This window comes from Delphinapterus leucas, chromosome 3 (assembly GCF_059928025.1).
Source record: "Delphinapterus leucas isolate spDelLeu-1000000601 "Yukka" chromosome 3, BTC_Dleu_Yukka2, whole genome shotgun sequence".
Taxonomy (NCBI): domain Eukaryota; kingdom Metazoa; phylum Chordata; class Mammalia; order Artiodactyla; family Monodontidae; genus Delphinapterus; species Delphinapterus leucas.
In genome coordinates this window covers 163,355,735-163,374,492 of record NC_143131.1, presented here as the reverse complement: position 1 = coordinate 163,374,492, position 18,758 = coordinate 163,355,735, and the positions used below count along the sequence as shown (strand labels likewise).

At 38.1% G+C, this 18,758-nt stretch overlaps 1 long non-coding RNA gene across 1 annotated transcript in view; it reads left to right on the top strand.

Moving 5' to 3' along the window:
• LOC149749924 (uncharacterized) overlaps nucleotides 1-18,758 on the top strand; it is a 121,018-nt gene that overhangs the window by 10,383 nt on the left and 91,877 nt on the right. The window contains exons 2-4 of the long non-coding RNA XR_016392875.1: nucleotides 1,042-1,229; nucleotides 5,068-5,478; nucleotides 5,872-5,993. This is a non-coding gene — a long non-coding RNA (uncharacterized LOC149749924). The remainder of the gene's footprint in view (nucleotides 1-1,041; nucleotides 1,230-5,067; nucleotides 5,479-5,871; nucleotides 5,994-18,758) is intronic.

The following is an 18,758-nucleotide window of genomic DNA, read 5'->3' as shown; positions in this document are numbered from 1 at the left end:
GACCCACGCAGCTGGAGGGGTTTAGGTGGGCAGAGGATCAGGTCCGGGATTTCATCAGGCTTCTGGGGCCCAAGAGAGTAGGGGAAACCTAGCCACCCTCCCTTTTGATCCGCTGCCCTCCCAGTGGTCCCCCAATTTCCCCCTCCAGGTGTGGGATCTCTTCCTCTCCCCCAGCTGCCCCTCAGGGGCGCCAGTCCAGTCCCACCTCCACTTCTCCTCCCCACTCACTCTCCCCGTGCCCCATGTCGTACTTGGTTGCTGGGGGTTCCTCCCGTCCCCTTAGGCGTCCGTGGTCCCCTACCGGTGCCTGGTAGGTGCCCTAGTTGTGCCAAGATGCGAATTTCATGCCCTCCTAGTCTGCCATCTTGACTCCCCCATATTTTCTTTAGTGCTTTATAAGGGTAACTGGGTAATTAAGTATGAAAAGTGAAACCACTGATATAAGTCAGTTCTATATTCACTTTAATAACTGTTAGAACAAAATAGCTGTTAAAATATCTTACACACTGAAAGTGGTAATTGTTTTTTGATCTATGATTATGTATCTTTTGGCACAGAGAAGCTGTCCACTCTGGCCATTCATGTAGCCCTGTTTGGAATAACTTTAAAATGCTTATCCTAGATTTCTAAGTGCTTAAGGCCAATGTCCCGTTTAAAAAACATTCTTCCATACAGGTCCAGTGACCCCTTTTCAGCACCTTACTTATCTTTCTATGCCTTAGTCCTTCATTTGGTGATAACAGTAGTTCCCACCTGATAGAGTTGTTATGTGATTATATGAGGTAATGATATTTCGAATGTGCTTAAAATAGTTGTTTGGCATGTATTAGTGATGCTTCATTTAATCCTCACTTGGGACTTATCTTGAGAGCTTAGTAAAACACCATTCAAATATAGCACTTAAAACAGTGCCTGGCACACAGTAAGTATTCAGAATAATTTATGGAAATAATTCTTCTTAATTGTTTTCTCCTCGTCTGAATCCTCCCCAGCCACATTTCACAAAAGTATCTTAGCACCTTTTATGCTCTTTTGTCTCAGGGCAGGCTTGTATTTCAGTGCTAACTTGCAGAAATTTCCTGGAAGATATATTCCTCTCCTGGGTTTTGATCTTTAAAGGCTGAGCATCCTGGAAAGATGATACTAAGTGCCTATGTTTAGGATTGGAATTTTGGAGGATGCACATTGATGGTGACAGGATTTTGGAAGGAATGGGAAGCAGTTTGAAGGTGAGATTCTAGAGGCTCTTAGTCACAGCGTACATCCCCAGGTACATACATGGCGTAAAATCAAATAGCTTTTAGATTATAGACTTGCATAATGAGGATTTCTGCTGTGGCCACAGAAGACTGCAAGATGAAGCTCTTTCTCTAGAATGTCCTAAATTATGGGTGAACCCTGAAGGTGATACACCCAGCAATGGCAGAGATCAGAATTTCCTAGCAGCCCATTAGGCTTTTGAGGCTGAATATAATTTGATTAAATAAAAATAAAATCATTGATCATTCTTGCATACCCTATAAAATGGGATTCACAGCCCTTAACCAGAGAAATTGGGTCCTTTTATAGGCTAACTTTGTCCCTGTCAAACTGGGATATGCACCTCCTGATGATCCAGAAGGACAGTTGAATATTTAATAATCTGAGCTCCAGGATCCATTACCCATCTAATAGCTGTTCTTTGGAGGAAACGCAAATGACTTTTTCCTAATCTTTATTCAAGGATGAGTCTTAAGAAGCTCTGGAAACATAAACAGCATGAGCTCCATCGAGAATAGTGCAGAACAAGCACACATTAAATAGTAAACTAGAAGGAATCTGAAAGAGTGAATGGTGGTCATTTTGAAGTAAAAATTCTAAACCCAGTGGTGGATGGTAGGACAGATAATGACACATCTAGTCACCACAGACTCCCTAATAAAGCATAAACCTTAGCTTTGTTGCAAGGATGAAAGTAAGAATAATCTCCCTTAATGGGAGCAGCAGACCAGAGGTGTTTAATCACCTAAAATCATTGATGGTAAAATCACCTCATCGTGCTTATGGAGGCAAGGATCATTTACACACACTTCAAGTCACCCTTGACAAACAGGCTCTTTGTTGATTTCATTAAGTGCCGAACTTTTCTCACCCAGCTCGCCTCAGGATGCACACATTTCATTTCCATGCGTGTTCTGGGAGGACAGTCCATGTCATTTGCCAGCATTTCGGCCAACATATACATAATCAAATGCAGCCACCATGGAACATGGGCTGAGAAACAATCCATCCAGTGTTTAATGAGTAACATTAGCATGCTCTTAAAAGCACTAATAGCAAGTTTCATTACTGTTCATTTTAGTGTGGATGGCAGCTATCCAAAACCTAACCATGTACTAAATTCATTTTAGTAAAAGCAGAAAATAATAAATAAAATAAATGATTGTAATTACAAGTTACTTCTAGAAGTTACACTTATATTAACATGACATTAACTCAGAAAAGAAACACTTCCTTCTTTTTTTTTTTCCAGATTACAATTTTCTTTTAGGAAACCCTTTCTCTCCTACAGTGACTTTCAATCTAATATTGTCTTCAAATTAATTTTCATTATTTTATTATAAAAGTGATGTTAGTATACTTTTTGGGATTTTGATCCTGAGGATCAGAAATTGTTCAGAAGGCATTTGGAGTTTTCTGTAAATTTGTTTATATTGGCTTTTGCAGTATCCACTCCCACTGCTTTCTTGTGTGCCTTCCTATACTTCTTCCCTTTCCAGTCTCTTCAGGATGTTCCCCAGCTCCTTTACAGCTATGGTTCTGGATGTGATTTTAGTTCTGCAAGTCACACATTCTCACGGGGTCATGGATTTGGAATTTTCTGGTGCAGATGGTGGCAGAGGTTCTCAGTTGCTGGAGTCACCAGCTTCAGCGGTGTTTCCTGATTTGAGAATCTGCTTCCTCACCATTGCAGAGGCAGTAGCTGTTGTGGCAGCCTGGTGTGGCCAGAACCTCAGTCTAGGGTCTGTTGCTTCCCTTCTCTCTAATTATAAGCTTTTCTACTTCAGGTATCTAGGAAAGATTCTATGCTCTACAGCTGAACCCTGAGTAAGACTGCCTTGGTGCCTACTTCATAGATTGCAAACATTTTGGTGATTAAATGGGATGCTTGCATACAGTTTCCTTAGCCAAATGCCTGGCACAGAGTGGATAATAAATATTAGCTTCTATTTTTCCCCTCATAATGCCTAGGGTGGTTCAATGTGAACCTACCTGATAGAAAACTTAAATCCTCAGTATACTTTTTAGTTACATGGTGACTACATATGACACAGTAGAGAAAGACATAGAGACAGTGTGTTATAATGGTAGGGCCAGAGAGTGGTGAACAGTATTTAGAGTAAAATGATCTAGGTTCAACTCTCAGACCTACTTATTGTTTGGCCTTGAGCAAAGTTTTCTGGGGTTTATTTGTTCCAGCTACAGTGGGAGATGAACTGCGTTTTCTTTAATGTTTCTCAAGTTTTTAAAATTCTGAGACTTATATTCTAGCTTCATTTGCTTCTAATTTTCAGTAATGATTTGAAATAACAAGAATGTTCACTTCTTTAGATGACTCATTGTTTAAGGCGTATGATAGCAAACGATGAAGTTGTTTTTTTTTTTTTTTAAGACCTGCCTGATGCTTGCCATCATAAAAGGTGAATTAAGCAATGCAAGGAAGAAAAAAAATAGAGGTGAGGATAGTACATTTAATGCATTTGGGAGGGTAAAGAAAAAAGTCCTCTTAGTTTAGTTTGTCTTATCAGTGACAAACTGAAACTGGTTTTTCATAGTAACACCTGGTCATTGTTCTAAAAATATGAAACTTGAGGCCTGTTTGTTGTTGTTGTGTTTTTGTTTTTTTACAGTTAGAAACCTTGATTACAGTGCTACATTTAGAAAATTTAGAAAAGGCACTCTGAGGAACTGAAAATTGTAGAAGAAAATAGAATCTCTTAAGGATGTAGGAAGTAGATACAATCTCTGGCAGAGAAAAGCAGTTTTCACAAAAATATAATAGAGAAAGATAACTGAACTTATTATAAAGGCACCTAACTAAAAGGGAAAAATCAGTAGAGGAAAGGAAGTTATCTCCTAGTCTTAAGCTGTTTAAGGTCTTGGGATGCCAGGAAAGATGCAAAATGCCATTTATCTTTTTCTTTCTCTCTCAAAACTGCTTTAAAAATGCACGAAAAAGGGCTTCCCTGGTGGCGCAGTGGTTGGGAGTCTGCCTCCCGATGCAGGGGACGCGGGTTCGTGCCCCAGTCCGGGAGGATCCCACATGCCGCGGAGCGGCTGGGCTCGTGAGCTGTGGCCGCTGAGCCTGCGCGTCCGGAGCCTGTGCTCTGCAACGGGAGAGGCCACAGCAGTGAGAGGCCGGCATACTACAAAAAAAAAAAAAAAAAAAATCCACGAAAAAATCAAGCCTGCCTTTTAGTTATTAAAATTGAATTTTTAAAAAAATGACATGGGTTCAGATTTGGATTGACATTATTGACTAGTTACTCTTCTTTTCATACAAATGATAGCAGTATCAGTGTTTGAATCTGGCTCATTTGGTTACGAGGAAGAATTCAGTCAGATTATTGCAGTGGACAAATGGTTGTTATAATTACATATGGACTCTGACTGGACCTGGAAGCTTAGGCGTAGAGAGAAATATTTTGCTCCCTCTCTGAGTCTTTGGTGCTCTGTGTCCATCTGCTGTATTCCCCATTCCAACCTCTGGAACTTATCTGCTGACGCTGGTTTTCTACATCTTCATTGTCCAGCTTGCCTATTTGCGTAGGTTACTTCTCCTAGATTATCTTTGTCCCCTTTCTACAGCACACATTTTTTTCTCTAACTTGTATTTTAATCTCATGTATAACATAGGAAGCCTTGCCTCTGTTGGGGTAAGGAAAGCATTTTCCTCTTTTCTCCTCAGAGCAACTCCTTCATTTGGGAATATGTAACTAATATGATTGAGGGAATTGGGACCTGGGCTGCCAAGAATTTACCACTCGTTCTTATTCTCATTCTCTTGTTCTTTCTGTTTCTCACTAGTTTCACTTCAGAGGGAAAGAAAGAAATCCTTTTTTTTTTCTTTTTTGGCCGCACCACGCAGCATGGGGAATCTTAGTTCCCCAACCAGGGATTGAACCCGCAGTGGAAGTGCATAGTCTTAACTGCTGGACCACCAGGAAAGTCCTGAAAGAAGTCTTGATTTTAAATTCCAAGCTGTATTCTGGCTTTACCAGAATGACAGCTGTTAAATTTTCCCTTTTGATTTCTATGTATATTGATCTACTGGTTCAAGATCCATAAGGCAGTGATTCTCAACTGGAAGTGATTTTGATAGGGGACATTTGACAATGTCAGAAAACATTTGTGATTGTCAGGACTGAAGAAGGAGATTCTACTGGCTTCTGGTCATTAGAGTTCAAGGATGCTGCCAAACATCATTCAATGCACCAGGTAACAACCCGCGTTAAAAATAACAATAATAATACTGCTATATTTAAAATAGATAACCAACAAGGAGCTACTGTATAGCACCAGGAACTCTGCTCAATACTCTGTAATAACTTATATGGGAAAAAAAATTCGATTAAAGAGTAGATACATGTATACGTACAACTGAGTCACTTTGCTGTACACCTGAAGCTAACACAGCATTGTTAATCAACTATACTCCAATATAAAGTAAAAATTAAAAAATTTTTTCTAGCCCCAAATATCAGTAGAGCCAAAGTTGAAAAATTCTGCCATACGAGAAGTAAAGGGTTTGAGATTAATTATTGCCTTTTTATTCAAAAACTATTTTATTACCGTTTCTAACTATCTAATCTCTCAATTACACCTTTCCAGATTCCCAGGGAAAGATATGAATGGTGAAGCCTATTTTTGAACTAGGCTCCACAAAGCACAGCCTTCTGCCAGTCCAAGGGTTCAAGTTCCTTAGTCCAACCCGAACAACTATGACTCACAAGGTATCAGCTATGATTATAAAATAAAACATGGACATGTTAGCTCTTGTCTCTAAAAAAGGTAGATAATTTTTTTAGAAGGAGATGTGATTAGGTAGGAATCATAAAACATGTTCAGACCAAAAAAATAAAATATAATTTCCTTAATACTTAATAACTTTTAATTGATGACAAAAATCAAGTGAGTCTTCTATCATGTACATTTTAAGCCAATATGATTCAGTAATATTGTTTTGGATATTCAGTTACTATATTTGTGAGAACACTTAATTTTTATTATCTCTGAGAAAAAGGAAAAAGCTAATTACATATTGGATTAATTTGTGAGTTTCCTATCCTTAGGTACCCTGGGGGTCTATAATTCTTACTTCCAGGAACTCTTTGTAAGCCTTTTTTCCAGAAAAGAGTTTCAGACCAGGAATGCAGAGGCAAAGCAGAACACATTGTAGATGCTAATATTCACTAGAAGAGGAGCAAGGGAGCTGTTTTCGAAGGAGTGAGAAGGAGTGTTGTGCACAGATTCTGTTATGACTTTAATGGAAACAGTGCATGTCATTCCCACACAGCTTGCTGAGTACTTGCCCCTGAGAATATAGTGATTAGAATGAATGATGTGCTGGGATTAAAACACTTTACTGTTTAGTTCTATTTGTTGGGAAACATTTACTGATTCTAGCCCTGGTTTCCCTTATGATATGATTAGGCAGAGAGGAGTCACTTTCCTGAGGAAACTGAGGTCACAGCGTTCTCTCACGATATAAAGTTCGTGAGGCATGTGGAAGAGCTGAGATCATGGATTTGGAAAGGATCGCCGTAGAGTTGTTAAAATAAAATTTTCTACAGATAACTTACTGATCTAGTTGACTTCTATTCAGTGATTCATGACTTGGGTACTGTTTAATCTAGCAGGTAGAAAGGAGCTCTGAAGAGCAGTACAAGGTGAGAGCTTTTTATAGACCAAAGTGAGCAGGGTCAAGGACGATATACTGGTCATTTGCTAATGGGTTAATGAGAGTTCCTTTCCTTATATGGAACAAGGAGCTGGATAAGGGTTTGGTAAGCAGGCAAGCATGATTGGTTGGTTGACCTGGGCCTTCCTTTGCTTGGAGAGCCCAGGTAGGGAAACTTAGATAAATTTTGGTTTGCTGATGTGGGGCTTAGCATGAGTGATTCCATCTTGGACCTAATCTGGTTACTTTGACAGAGTCCTTGGCCTATCACATAGTCTTTACTATGCAAATAGGGCCAGTCACTTCAGAATTTTGAGAATTGATCTCAGTATCTTTCTACTGAAGACAATAACTGCTTTCCAGCATTGTGGCAAGACATTTAAGAGCTTCCATCACAGCTCCAGCGCAACTTAACCACGTAACCAGTTCTGTGAATGCTGTCATGTTCTGGAATATTATCGTGCCTCACTTTTCTGTTTTGTAAATTTGGGAAGATTGTATCTGCTTCACAGGGTTTTTTGAGAAAGAAATGAGTTACTACTAATGACTGCAAAGCACTTGTGACAGTGTCTGTCTCAAATGTTATTATCATTGTTAATGCACGTTGAGCTTTTAGCTCAGTGCTTGAAAACCTGGCAATCATTCAGTCAATGGTAGCTAGTTTTTACACAGTGCCTGGTATTATTATTGCTAGAAACAAAGAAAAATAACAATTTACGTCAAGGGAGAATCCAGTAAATGATCTATGAAGGTCTGTTATTGCCTAAACCAACATATGCTTTGTGATAGTGATTAGGCTGGGTGGGAGCCATCAGTCAAGCCAGAAGGATGAGGCAAATGAGGAAACCTTTTCAGAAGACATGTGGATGATTCTAGGGAACTGGATGACGTTTTGGTTGGGGACATAACTTCACAGTAATTGAACACTCCCCAAATATCATTTTTAAAGTAAACTTACCTTATTGCTGTTAGTTGGAGGCATAAATTTCCACTCTGTGAATGCCCTGTGCACTTGTGGATCCGATTGCAGGGTTAAACAAAATCAACAGAGTCCTTCCATCCCATTCATTTCTAATGCAACCTGTATTGCTACCATCAGCAGCAAAATAAAATCTTTTCCATTTACCTCTGACTCAAAAAGCAGAGGGAGAGGCATTTTGAGATAGTTTAAATAGGGAAATGGAGATTTAGAGGTTAAGTGATGGGTTTAATGACAGTGGTGCTTCATGTTAGTACTGTATTTCATGTTTCAAAGTATATCCTCATAAATAATCTCCTTGGATCTATACAACTAAACAGAGTAGAAACAAGAATATAAGACTGTTATCTCCGTATAACAAATTAGAAAGCTGATGTTTCTCTATCAGATGTATACTCAGGCTAAACTGGAGACATTGATTCCAGCTCTCACTGTTACGTAGGGGAGCTTCTCTTGCTATCATTGTAAAGCCTACAGCATTTCCCCAGCATTGACTTTATTCTGATTTCTTTAAAAATAAACTCCTGGGCTTCCCTGGTGGCTCAGTGGTTGAGAGTCTGCCTGCTGATGCGGGGAACATGGGTTCGTGCCCAGGTCCGGGAAGATCCCACATGCCGCGGAGCAGCTGGGTCCGTGAGCCATGGCCGCTGAGCCTGCGCGTCCGGAGCCTGTGCTCTGCAACAGGAGAGGCCACAACAGTGAGAGGCCCGCGTATCACAAAAAATAAATAAATAAATAAACTCCTGCTAGTCTTTCTTGAGTTAGATGCTGATAGACCTAAGAAAATGAGTCTAATTCCTCTTCCCCATTAGCCCTAAAGCTAACATACCTGCAGATCTTCTAAGTTACTCTTTTCTCTAAATCAGACTTCCCTCAGTAGTCTGAACTTATCTATCACAAATTCTAGAACTTTCATCATACTTCAGAAAAATGTACTTTATCCACTTCCCTGAAGAAAGAAAACAAGTATAATTCACTCAGCTAATATTGACTGATGGCCAACAGTATTAGAATCTTATTGTGTGTTTATGTACAGTCATGAACAAAAAAGATACAGTCCTTGAAATTAGGTAATTTGCTTATTAGGGCAGGGACATAGGTGATATTCATGAAATAATTTAAAATTTTATTCAGCAGTAAGTTGCCATGAAAAAAATAAAATAAAAAACAGTGTTCTTGAGCATTATATTATATTGAATGGAGCAAGAAGTTATCCCTGAGGAAATTGCCTTTGAAAGACAAAAAAGGAGCCAGGCATTCAAAAATCTGGGACAAGAGAGAGCCAAATAAAGGAAAATGTTAGTGCAAAGATGGGAGCCAGGCTGGTGTGATCAAAGGATCAAGAGGATTCCAATAAATAAGGACTAAGTTGAATAAGCGGGCAAATGAGAAGAATTGAAGTTAGGGACATAGGCAGGGACAGATATTCTGGGGCCTTAGGATGCCCCATAAAAGGGATTTGGATTTTATTCTAAATCCTAGTGCTATCTATTGGTTTTGAGTGTGGAGAGACTTGATCTGATCTCATTTTTAAAAGAATATGCTGGCTGTTTTAAGAAAAATGAATTGTGGGGAGGCAAGAGTAGAGTCTGGGGACTAGTGAGAGGCTTCCAGTAAACCAAAAGAGATTATCATGTTCAAACAAGGACTTGATGATGCATTGTCTTGCCTTAGAGTTGGGGCGGATGGTGATTGAAAGGGAAGAATTGGACACTTCCTAGCTGGGGATTTGAGTAGCTGGGTGGACAACGCTGTCCTCACTTGAAGTAGGAAAGACTTAGGGTGAGAGAAAAGGTCTTGGGGCTGGGGACAAATGGGTAGTTCTGGTTTTAAAAAAATTATGTCTGGAATTTATATTTTGTTTTAGATGTGTTCTCACTTATATGCAGTACAGGGTAACAGTAGTTTCCCTTGAATTTGAGCCGTTATTTCTATTATATCAGCCTCAGGTTGTAGTTGTTTATTAAGCAGTCATGTGTAGAAAAAAATGTATTCAGTAAAAAACTATGCATCCTTTCTCTCTCTCTCTCTCTCTCTCTCTCTCTCTCTATATATATATATATATATATATACACACACACACACACACACACACACACACACGTACTTTTTTTTAATGCAGCCTTCTTAGATTTCCCTTCTTGGCTATCAGATTCTAGCTCTGTTTCTTGTCTCTGAGCTATTTTGCAACTCTTTGTAAGTTGCAGGTAACTAATAGATATATAAACTCTTCTCTGTGCAGTAGTGATTTTAATTGAGTACCTTTTTTCTGTGGAAAACTGGTTTTGTCCACATTTGCAATTAATTTCAACATTCCTTTACTCCATATGAATTTTTCTTCCTTTTCCCTTCATTCAGTTACAACATCTGCTTGATTTCCTCATCTAAGTAAAGTAAAATCTTTAATGTGCATTGCTTTTTATATCTGTATGAGAATCATAGCTTTACTTTTTCCTAAAAATGATCTTTTAGCACAGTTCTCACCAATGGCTCATATTGCTCTCCTGGGCAGATGAACACCCATACATTTTCACACAAACTACTGTAAAGTTGTGCTCCCGAATTCTGTATTTAATAATGTGACATTAACACATTTCATTTCATATGATGCCAATTTCCCAGAAAAATTCTGGACTCTCATGTGAAATACCCAGAATCAATTTTGCCAGTACAATTATGAATTCAAATGTCAAATGATTCATTTTATACCTCAGCCCCAAGAACATTGCATCCTCCTAGTGGAAGGGAGAATTTCTAATGATCAGTCTTTGAGCTTCCACAAGCCATTTAGTAAAATTTTAGACACTTTGTGTACAACAGAATTAGTTTGTCAATAATGAAAGATATCATTGAGTGTTTCTAAGCAAATTCATACATTGCCTCTATTCTCAGAAGTGTATACTTCAGTGACTAAGGTTCTGAGAGATTGTAATTCATTAATTCTTAGAGGAAACTTACTTGAAGTTATATTCTAAAACTGTCTTTTAAAAAAGATTAGCTCATGACTCATAAATTGGAGTGGTTCATTTTTTGTCTTGTCAAGGAAGAAGAAAACGTACTTCACTGACAAGGAAAAAGAAACATTGCATCTTTGGCAAAGGTGCAGTTTAAATATTTAGAAAATTGTGATTCATAAGTCAAAAAAGGTAACGATATAATATCATTTCCAGAGCTGTATCTGTGCAAGCACTTTTTGTACTCATATAACATTAATTGATTTTAAGGTATCATTTGTATAAGTTATTATTAACATTGAAAATATAAATCATGAAGATTAAATGACACAATTAATTTACAAAAAATAAGTTCATCTAACGTTTATTTTGTAAGACTTTTTAAAAAATATTATGCCAGGCCTGGCAAACTTTAACAAATATTTTAATTTCTTATAAATCATTTTTTGAATGTGACTATTTTAGAGGAATTATAGATGAAAACAGAGTTTTGGTTGACAAATTGAAAACTTCACAAAGAAAGAAGCATAGATTTATTGATTGATATAGCTAATATGTTTATGGCATCTGTGAGAGCCACGTATACAGGTAGATTGTGAGATGGGTTGATGATTACCAATTTTGTTCTGACGTTATGAAAATAAAAACTCAAATGTTACACAAAACTTATTCTTTGAGTTGGGGTGGATGGTTATTGAAAAAGAATAATTAGATGCTTTCTGTTTTGGGGATTTCAGTAGCTGGGTGGACACTGTTGTCCTGACCTGAAATAGGAAAGACTTATGGTGAGGGGGAAGGTCTTGGGGCTGGGGTAAGAATGGATAGTTCTGTTTGTAACAAACTTACTTCTAGAATTCACATTTTATTGTAGATGTGTTTTTACTTGCATGCAGTAGAGGGTGACTGTAGTCTTCCTGGGACTTGAGCCTTTATTTCTGTTATATCAGTCTCAGGTTCAGTTGTTTGTTTAGCAGTCATGCGTGGAAAAGAAAGATGTATTGCATGGAAAACTATGCATCTTCCTTAGATTACCATCTGTAAAATGCTTACTTTAAAAACCTTAGTTGAACTTACTTTTATCCATACTGGGTTGACATTTTTGGTATATTTTTAACAGTTCTAAGACAAAATATTTCACTTGTCATTGAGAGATTATACACTAGACTTGGGGAAACGTGGGAGCTATCCTGATGAGGCCTCTCATTTACATTTCCTCATTTGTGAAAGAGAAAGTATTTAGTTTCTGGAAACTTGGGGTTGCCTCCCCCCTCTTTATGTTAGACTACATTTTGAATTGGCCTTAGAGTTCCTTCAAATAAAGCAACAAGCAATAAATGGATATTTTCATACTTCTATAAGCTCTCTTCTTGAAGGAGAGATCCCTTGTAGTATTTACCATTTTAGCTCCAGAACCTACATTGTTGATGGTTGAGGGTAGATCTCATAGAGGTGTCTTTGCCTTACTGGGGAGTCTTTGTATGGCTTATAGGGTACAATTCTAAGGTCAAAAGGAAAGTGATTGACTCTATCCCTAACATTTCTCAAGGACCCGTGATGATAGAGAATCACAACTCTCTTCCCACATTTGGTACCCTAAGAGGTAGATTTCTGTTTATTCTGTATAAGAAATATTTTTATTTATTACTTTATTTTATTTTATTTTATTTTTTGCGGTACACGGCCTCTCACTGTTGTGGCCTCTCCCGTTGCGGAGCACAGGCTCTGGACGCGCAGGCCCAGTGGCCATGGCTCACGGGCCCAGCTGCTCCGCGGCGTATGGGATCCTCCTGGACCGGAGCACGAACCCGTGTCTCCTGCATCGGCAGGCGGACTCTCATCCACTGCAGCACCAGGGAAGCCCAAGAAATATTTTGAAAAGAAGCAAACATCATTTCTAATCAAAGAGATGTTTTTCAAAGGAGTTCTTCAAAATGTACATGTTCTTTTCCTTTGGGATAGTACATAAGATCTACCTTCTGGAAAGGTACACACATATCAAATCATGTGCTTCTTCCTTAAAAGGAAAAATTCATGTTTGGTCAATCCTCTTTACTTCCCATAAGGAAAAATTAACTCATTTCTTAGAGTGTCCAGAGAGTCTCAAGCTCATAATGAGTATTTTATGGAAATTTTCTCATAATTGAAGATTAATGTTTAGTTTATGATTTTATTTCAATAATCTCTACCATATTTATTTTTAACCCATTGCACAAATAGGGGTAACATAAGTTGACTAAAGCAGTATAACAAAGATTTTATGTTTGATGGACTTGGGAAGAGGGAGGAATAAGAAGTTTTTACACCCTTTTTCTCACTTGTTCCCAGCAGTGATCTCAAGTTTCAGGACAGTCTGGATGGCAAATAGGCGAATAGAGAAAAGTATGCTTTGTTTCTGTGGCAGTCTCAGAGCCAATGACTTCTCTGGGAGAGAGGTAGCTTATCCAGCCTAAAATTTTGAGACTGAAAACTTGGAGGGAAGCTGGTCCAAGATTTCTGCAGGATAAAACCCTTGGTGCTACTGCCAGAATAGAATAGATGTCTGGTTTGTGATATTAGTTATCTATTACATTCTTGGAAAGGCTAAATATCAGCTTCCCTGGTACCCAGCAAATGGCGATAGGTCAATTACTGCTGCTCTAAATGAATATTTTTAAGCAACCTTTTTGCCTTGGCATTATTTAAAGCATAAGTGGTTAGATTTATTTATTTATTTTTCACCAGCGTATACATGTCAATCCCAGTCGCCCAATTCATCACACCACCACCCCCACACCCCCGCTGCTTTCCCCCCTTGATGTCCATACGTTTGTTCTCTACATCTTTGTCTCAGCTTCTGCCCTGCAAACCAGTTCAAGTCTACCATTTTTCTAGGTTCCACATATATGCATTAATATACGATATTTGTTTTTCTCTTTCTGACTTACGTCACTCTGTATGACACTCTCTAGATCATCCATGTCTCAACAAATGACCCAGTTACGTTCCATTTTATGGCTGAGTAATATATATGTGCCACATCTTCTTTATCCATTCGTCTGTCGATGGGCATTTAGGTTGCTTCCATGACCTGCCTATTGTAAATAGAGCTGCAATGAACATTGGGGTACATGTGTCTTTTTGAATAATGGTTTTCTCTGGGTATATGCCCGGTAGTGGGATTGCTGCATCATATGGTAATTCTATTTTTAGTTTTTTAAGGAACCTCCATACTGTCCTCCATAGTGGCTGTATCAATTTACATTCCCACCAAAAGTGCAAGAGGGTTCCCTTTTCTCCACACCCTCTCCAGCATTTGTCGTTTGTAGATTTTCTGATGCTGCCCATTCTAACTGGTGTGAGGTGATACCTCATTGTAGTTTTAATTTGCATTTCTCTAATAATTAGTGATGTTGAGAAGCTTTTCATGTGCTTCTTAGCCATGTGTATGTCTTCTTTAGAGAAATGTCTATTTAGGTCTTCTGCCCATTTTTGGATTGGGTTGTTTGTTTTTTTAATATTGAGCTGCATGAGCTGTTTATATATTTTGGAGATTAATCCTTTGTCCGTTGATTTGTTTGCAAATATTTTCTCCCGTTCTGACGGTTGTCTTTTCGTTTTGTTTATGGTTTCCTTTGCTGGGCAAAAGCATTTAAGTTTCATTAGGTCCCATTTGTTTATTTATTTTTTTAATTTCCATTACTCTAGGAGGTGGATCAAAAAAGATCTTGCTGTCAAAGAGTGTTCTTCCTATGTTTTCCTCTAAGAGTTTTATAGTGTGTAGTCTTACATTTAGGTCTCTAATCCATTTTGAGTTTTTTTGTGTGTATGGTGTTAGGGAGTGTTCTAATTTCATTCTTTTACATGTAGCGGTCCAGTTTCCCCAGCACCGCTTATTGAAGAGACTGTCTTTTCTCCATTGTATATCCTTGTCTCCTTTGTCATAGATTAGTTTACCAATCTAGGAACGTGGGTTTATCTCTGGGCTTTCTATCCTGTTCCATTGATCTATATTTCTGTTTTTGTGCCAGTGCCATATTGTCTTGATTACTGTAGGTTTGTAGTATTGTCTGAAGTCAGGGAGTCTGTTTCTTCCAGCTCCGTTTTTTTCCCTCAAGACTGCTTTGGCTATTCGGGGTTCTTTGTGTCTCCATACAAATTTTAAGATTTTTTGTTCTAGTTCTGTAAAAAATGCCATTGGTAATTTGATAGGGATTGCATTGAATCTGTAGATTGCTTTGGGTAGATAGTCATTTTCACAATATTGATTCTTCCAATCCAAGTACAGGGTATATCTCTCCATCTGTTGGTATCATCTTTAATTTCTTTCATCAGTGTCTTATAGTTTTCTGCATACAGGTCTTTCCTCTCCCTAAGTAGGTTTATTCCTAGATATTTTATTCTTTTTGTTGCAATGGTAAATGGGAGTGTTTCCTTAATTTCTCTTTCAGATTTTTCATCATTAGTATATAGGAATGCAAGAGATTTCTGTGCATTAATTTTGTATCCTGCAACTTTACCAAATTCATTGATTACCTCTAGTAGTTTTCTGGTGGCATCTTTAGGATTCTCTATGTATAGTATCATGTCATCTGTAAACAGTGACAGTGTTACTTCTTCTTTTCCAATTTGTATTCCTTTTATTTCTTTTTCTTCTCTGATTGCTGTGGCTAAAACTTCCAAAACTATGTTGAATAATAGTGGTGAGAGTGGACACCGTTGGCTTGTTCCTGATCTTACTGGAAATGCTTTCAGTTTTTCACCATTGAGAATGATGTTTGCTGTGGGTTTGTCATATACGGCCTTTATTATGTTGAGGTAGGTTCCCTCTATGCCCACTTTCTGGAGAGTTTTTGTCATAAATGGGTGTTGAATTTTGTCAAAAGATTTTTCTGCATCTATTGAGATGATCATATGGTTTTTCTTCTCAGTGTGTTAATATGGTGTATCACATTGATTTATTTGCATATATTGAAGTATCCTTGCATCCCTGAGATAAATCCCACTTGATCATGGTGTATGATCCTTTTAATGTGTTGTTGGATTCTGTTTGCTAGTATTTTGTTGAGGATTTTTGCATCTATATTCATCAGTGATATTGGTCTGTAATTTTCTTTGTTTGTAGTATCTTTGTCCGGTTTTGGTATCAGGGTGATGGTGGCCTCATAGAATGAGTTTGGGAGTATTCCTTCCTCTGCAATTTTTTGCAAGAGTTTGAGAAGGACGGGTGTTAGCTCTTCTCTAAATGTTTGATAGAATTCACCTGTGAAGCCATCTGGTCCTGGACTTTTGTTTTTTGGAAGATTTTTAATCACAGTTTCAATTTCATTACTTGTGATTGGTCTGTTCATATTTTCTATATGGTTCAGTCTTGGAAGGTTATACCTTTCTAAGAATTTGTCCATTTCTTCCAGGTTGCCCATTTTATTGGCATAGAGTTGCTTGTAGTAGTCTCTTAGGATGCTTTGTATTTCTGCAGTGTCTGTTGTAACTTCTCCTTTTTCATTTCTAATTTTATTGATCTGAGTCCTCTCCCTCTTTTTCTTGATGAGTCTGGCTAATAGTTTATCAATTTTGTTTATCTTCTCAAAGAACCAGCTTTTAGTTTTATTGATCTTTGCTATTGCTTTGTCTCTATTTCATTTATTTCTGCTCTGATCTTTATGATTTCTTTCCTTCTGCTAACTTTGGGTTTTGTTTGTTCTTCTTTCTGTAGTTCCTTTAGGTGTAAGGTTAGATTGTTTATTTGAGATTTTTCTTGTTACTTGAGGTAGGCTTGTATAGATATAAACTTCACTTTTAGAACTGCTTTTGCTGCATCCGATAGGTTTTGGATCGTCTCGTTTTCGTTGTCATTTGTGTCTAGGTATTTTTTGATTTCCTCTTTGATTTCTTCAGTGATCTCTTATTTAGTAACATATTGTTTAACCTCCATGTGTCTGTTTTCCCCTGGAATTCATTTCTAATCTCATAGCATTGTGGTTAGAAAAGATGCTTGATATGATTTCAATTTTCTTAACTTTACTGAGACTTGATATGTGACCCAAGATGTGATCTATCCTGGAGAAGGTTCCATGTGCACTTGAGAAGAAAGTGTAATCTGCTGTTTTTGGATGGAACATCCTATAAATATCAATTAAATCTATCTTGTCTATTGTGTCATTTAAAGCTTCTGTTTCCTTATTTATTTTCATTTTGGATGATCTGTCCATTGGTGTAAGTGAGGTGTTAAAGTCCCCCACTAGTGTGTTACTGTTGATTTCCTCTTTTATGGCTGTTAGCAGTTGCCTTATGTATTGCGGTGCTCCTTTGTTGGGTGCATATATATTTATAATTGTTGTATCTTCCTCTTGGATTGATCCCTTGATCATTAGGTAGTGTCCTTCCTTGTCTCTTGTAACATTCTCTATTTTAAAGTCTATTTTATCTGATATGAGTATTGCTACTCCAGCTTTCTTTTGATTTCCATTTGCATGGAATATCTTTTCCATCCCCTCACTTTCAGTCTGTATGTGTCCCTATGTCTGAGTGGGTCTCTTGTAGACAACATATGTATGGGTCTTGTTTTTGTATCCATTCAGCAAGCCTGTGTGTTTCGGTTGGAGCATTTAATCCATTCACGTTTAAGGTAATTATCAATATGTATGTTCCTATGACCATTTTCTTAATTGTTTTAGGTTTGTTTTTGTAGGTCCTTTTCTTCTCTTGTGTTTCCCACTTAGAGAAGTTCCTGTAGCATTTGTTGGAGAGCTGGTTTTGTGGTGCTGAATTCTCTTGGCTTTTGCTTGTCTGTAAAGCTTTTGATTTCTCCATTGAATCTGAATTAGATCCTTGCCGGGTAGAGTAATCTTGGTTGTAGGTTCTTCCCTTTCATCACTTTAAGTATATCATGTCACTCCCTTGTGGCTTGTAGAGTTTCTGATGAGAAATCAGATGTTCACCTTATGGGAGTTCCCTTGTATGTTATTTGTTGTTTTTCCCTTGTTGCTTTCAGTAAGTTTTCTATGTCTTTAATTTTTGCCAATTTGATTACTATGTGTCTCAGCGTGTTTCTCCTTGGGTTTATCCTGTATGGGACTCTCTGCTCTTCCTGGACTTGGGTGGCTATTTCCTTTCCTATGTTAGGGAAGTGTTCGACTATAATCTCTTCAAATATTTTCTCGGGTCCTTTCTGTCTCTCTTCTCCTTCTGGGACCCCTATAATGCGAGTGTTGTTGCGTTTAATGTTGTCCCAGAGGTATCATAGGCTGTCTTCATTTCTTTTCATTCTTTTTTCTTTATTCTGTTCCGCAGCAGTGAATTCCACCATTCGGTCTTCCAGGTCACTTATCCATTCTTCTGCCTCAGTTATTCTGCTATTGATTCCTTCTAGTGTAGTTTGCATTTCAGTTATTGTATTGTTCATCTCTGTTTGTTTGTTCTTTAATTCTTTTAGGTTTTTGTTAAACATTTCTTGCATCTTCTCAATCTTTGCCTCCATTTTTTTCCCAAGGTCCTGGATCATCTTCACTATCATTATTCTGAATTCTTTTTGTGGAAGGTTGCCTATCTCTACTTCATTTAGTTTTTTTTTCTGGGGTTTTAACTTGTTCCTTCATCTGGTACATAGCCCTCTGCCTTTTCATCTTGTCTCTCTTTCTGTGAATGTGGTTTTTTTCCCATAGGCTGCAGGATTGTAGTTCTTGCTTCTGCTGTGCGCCCTCTGGTGGGTGAGGCTATCTGAGTGGCTTGTGCTAGTTTCCTGATGGGAGGGACTGGTGGTGGGTAGAGCTGGCTGTTGCTCTGGTGGGCAGAGCTCAGTAAAACTTTAATCTGCTTTTCTGCTGATGGGTGTGGCTGGGTTCCCTCCCTGTTGGTTGTTTGGCCTGAGGCAACCCAACACTGGAGCCCACCTGGACTCTTTGGTGGG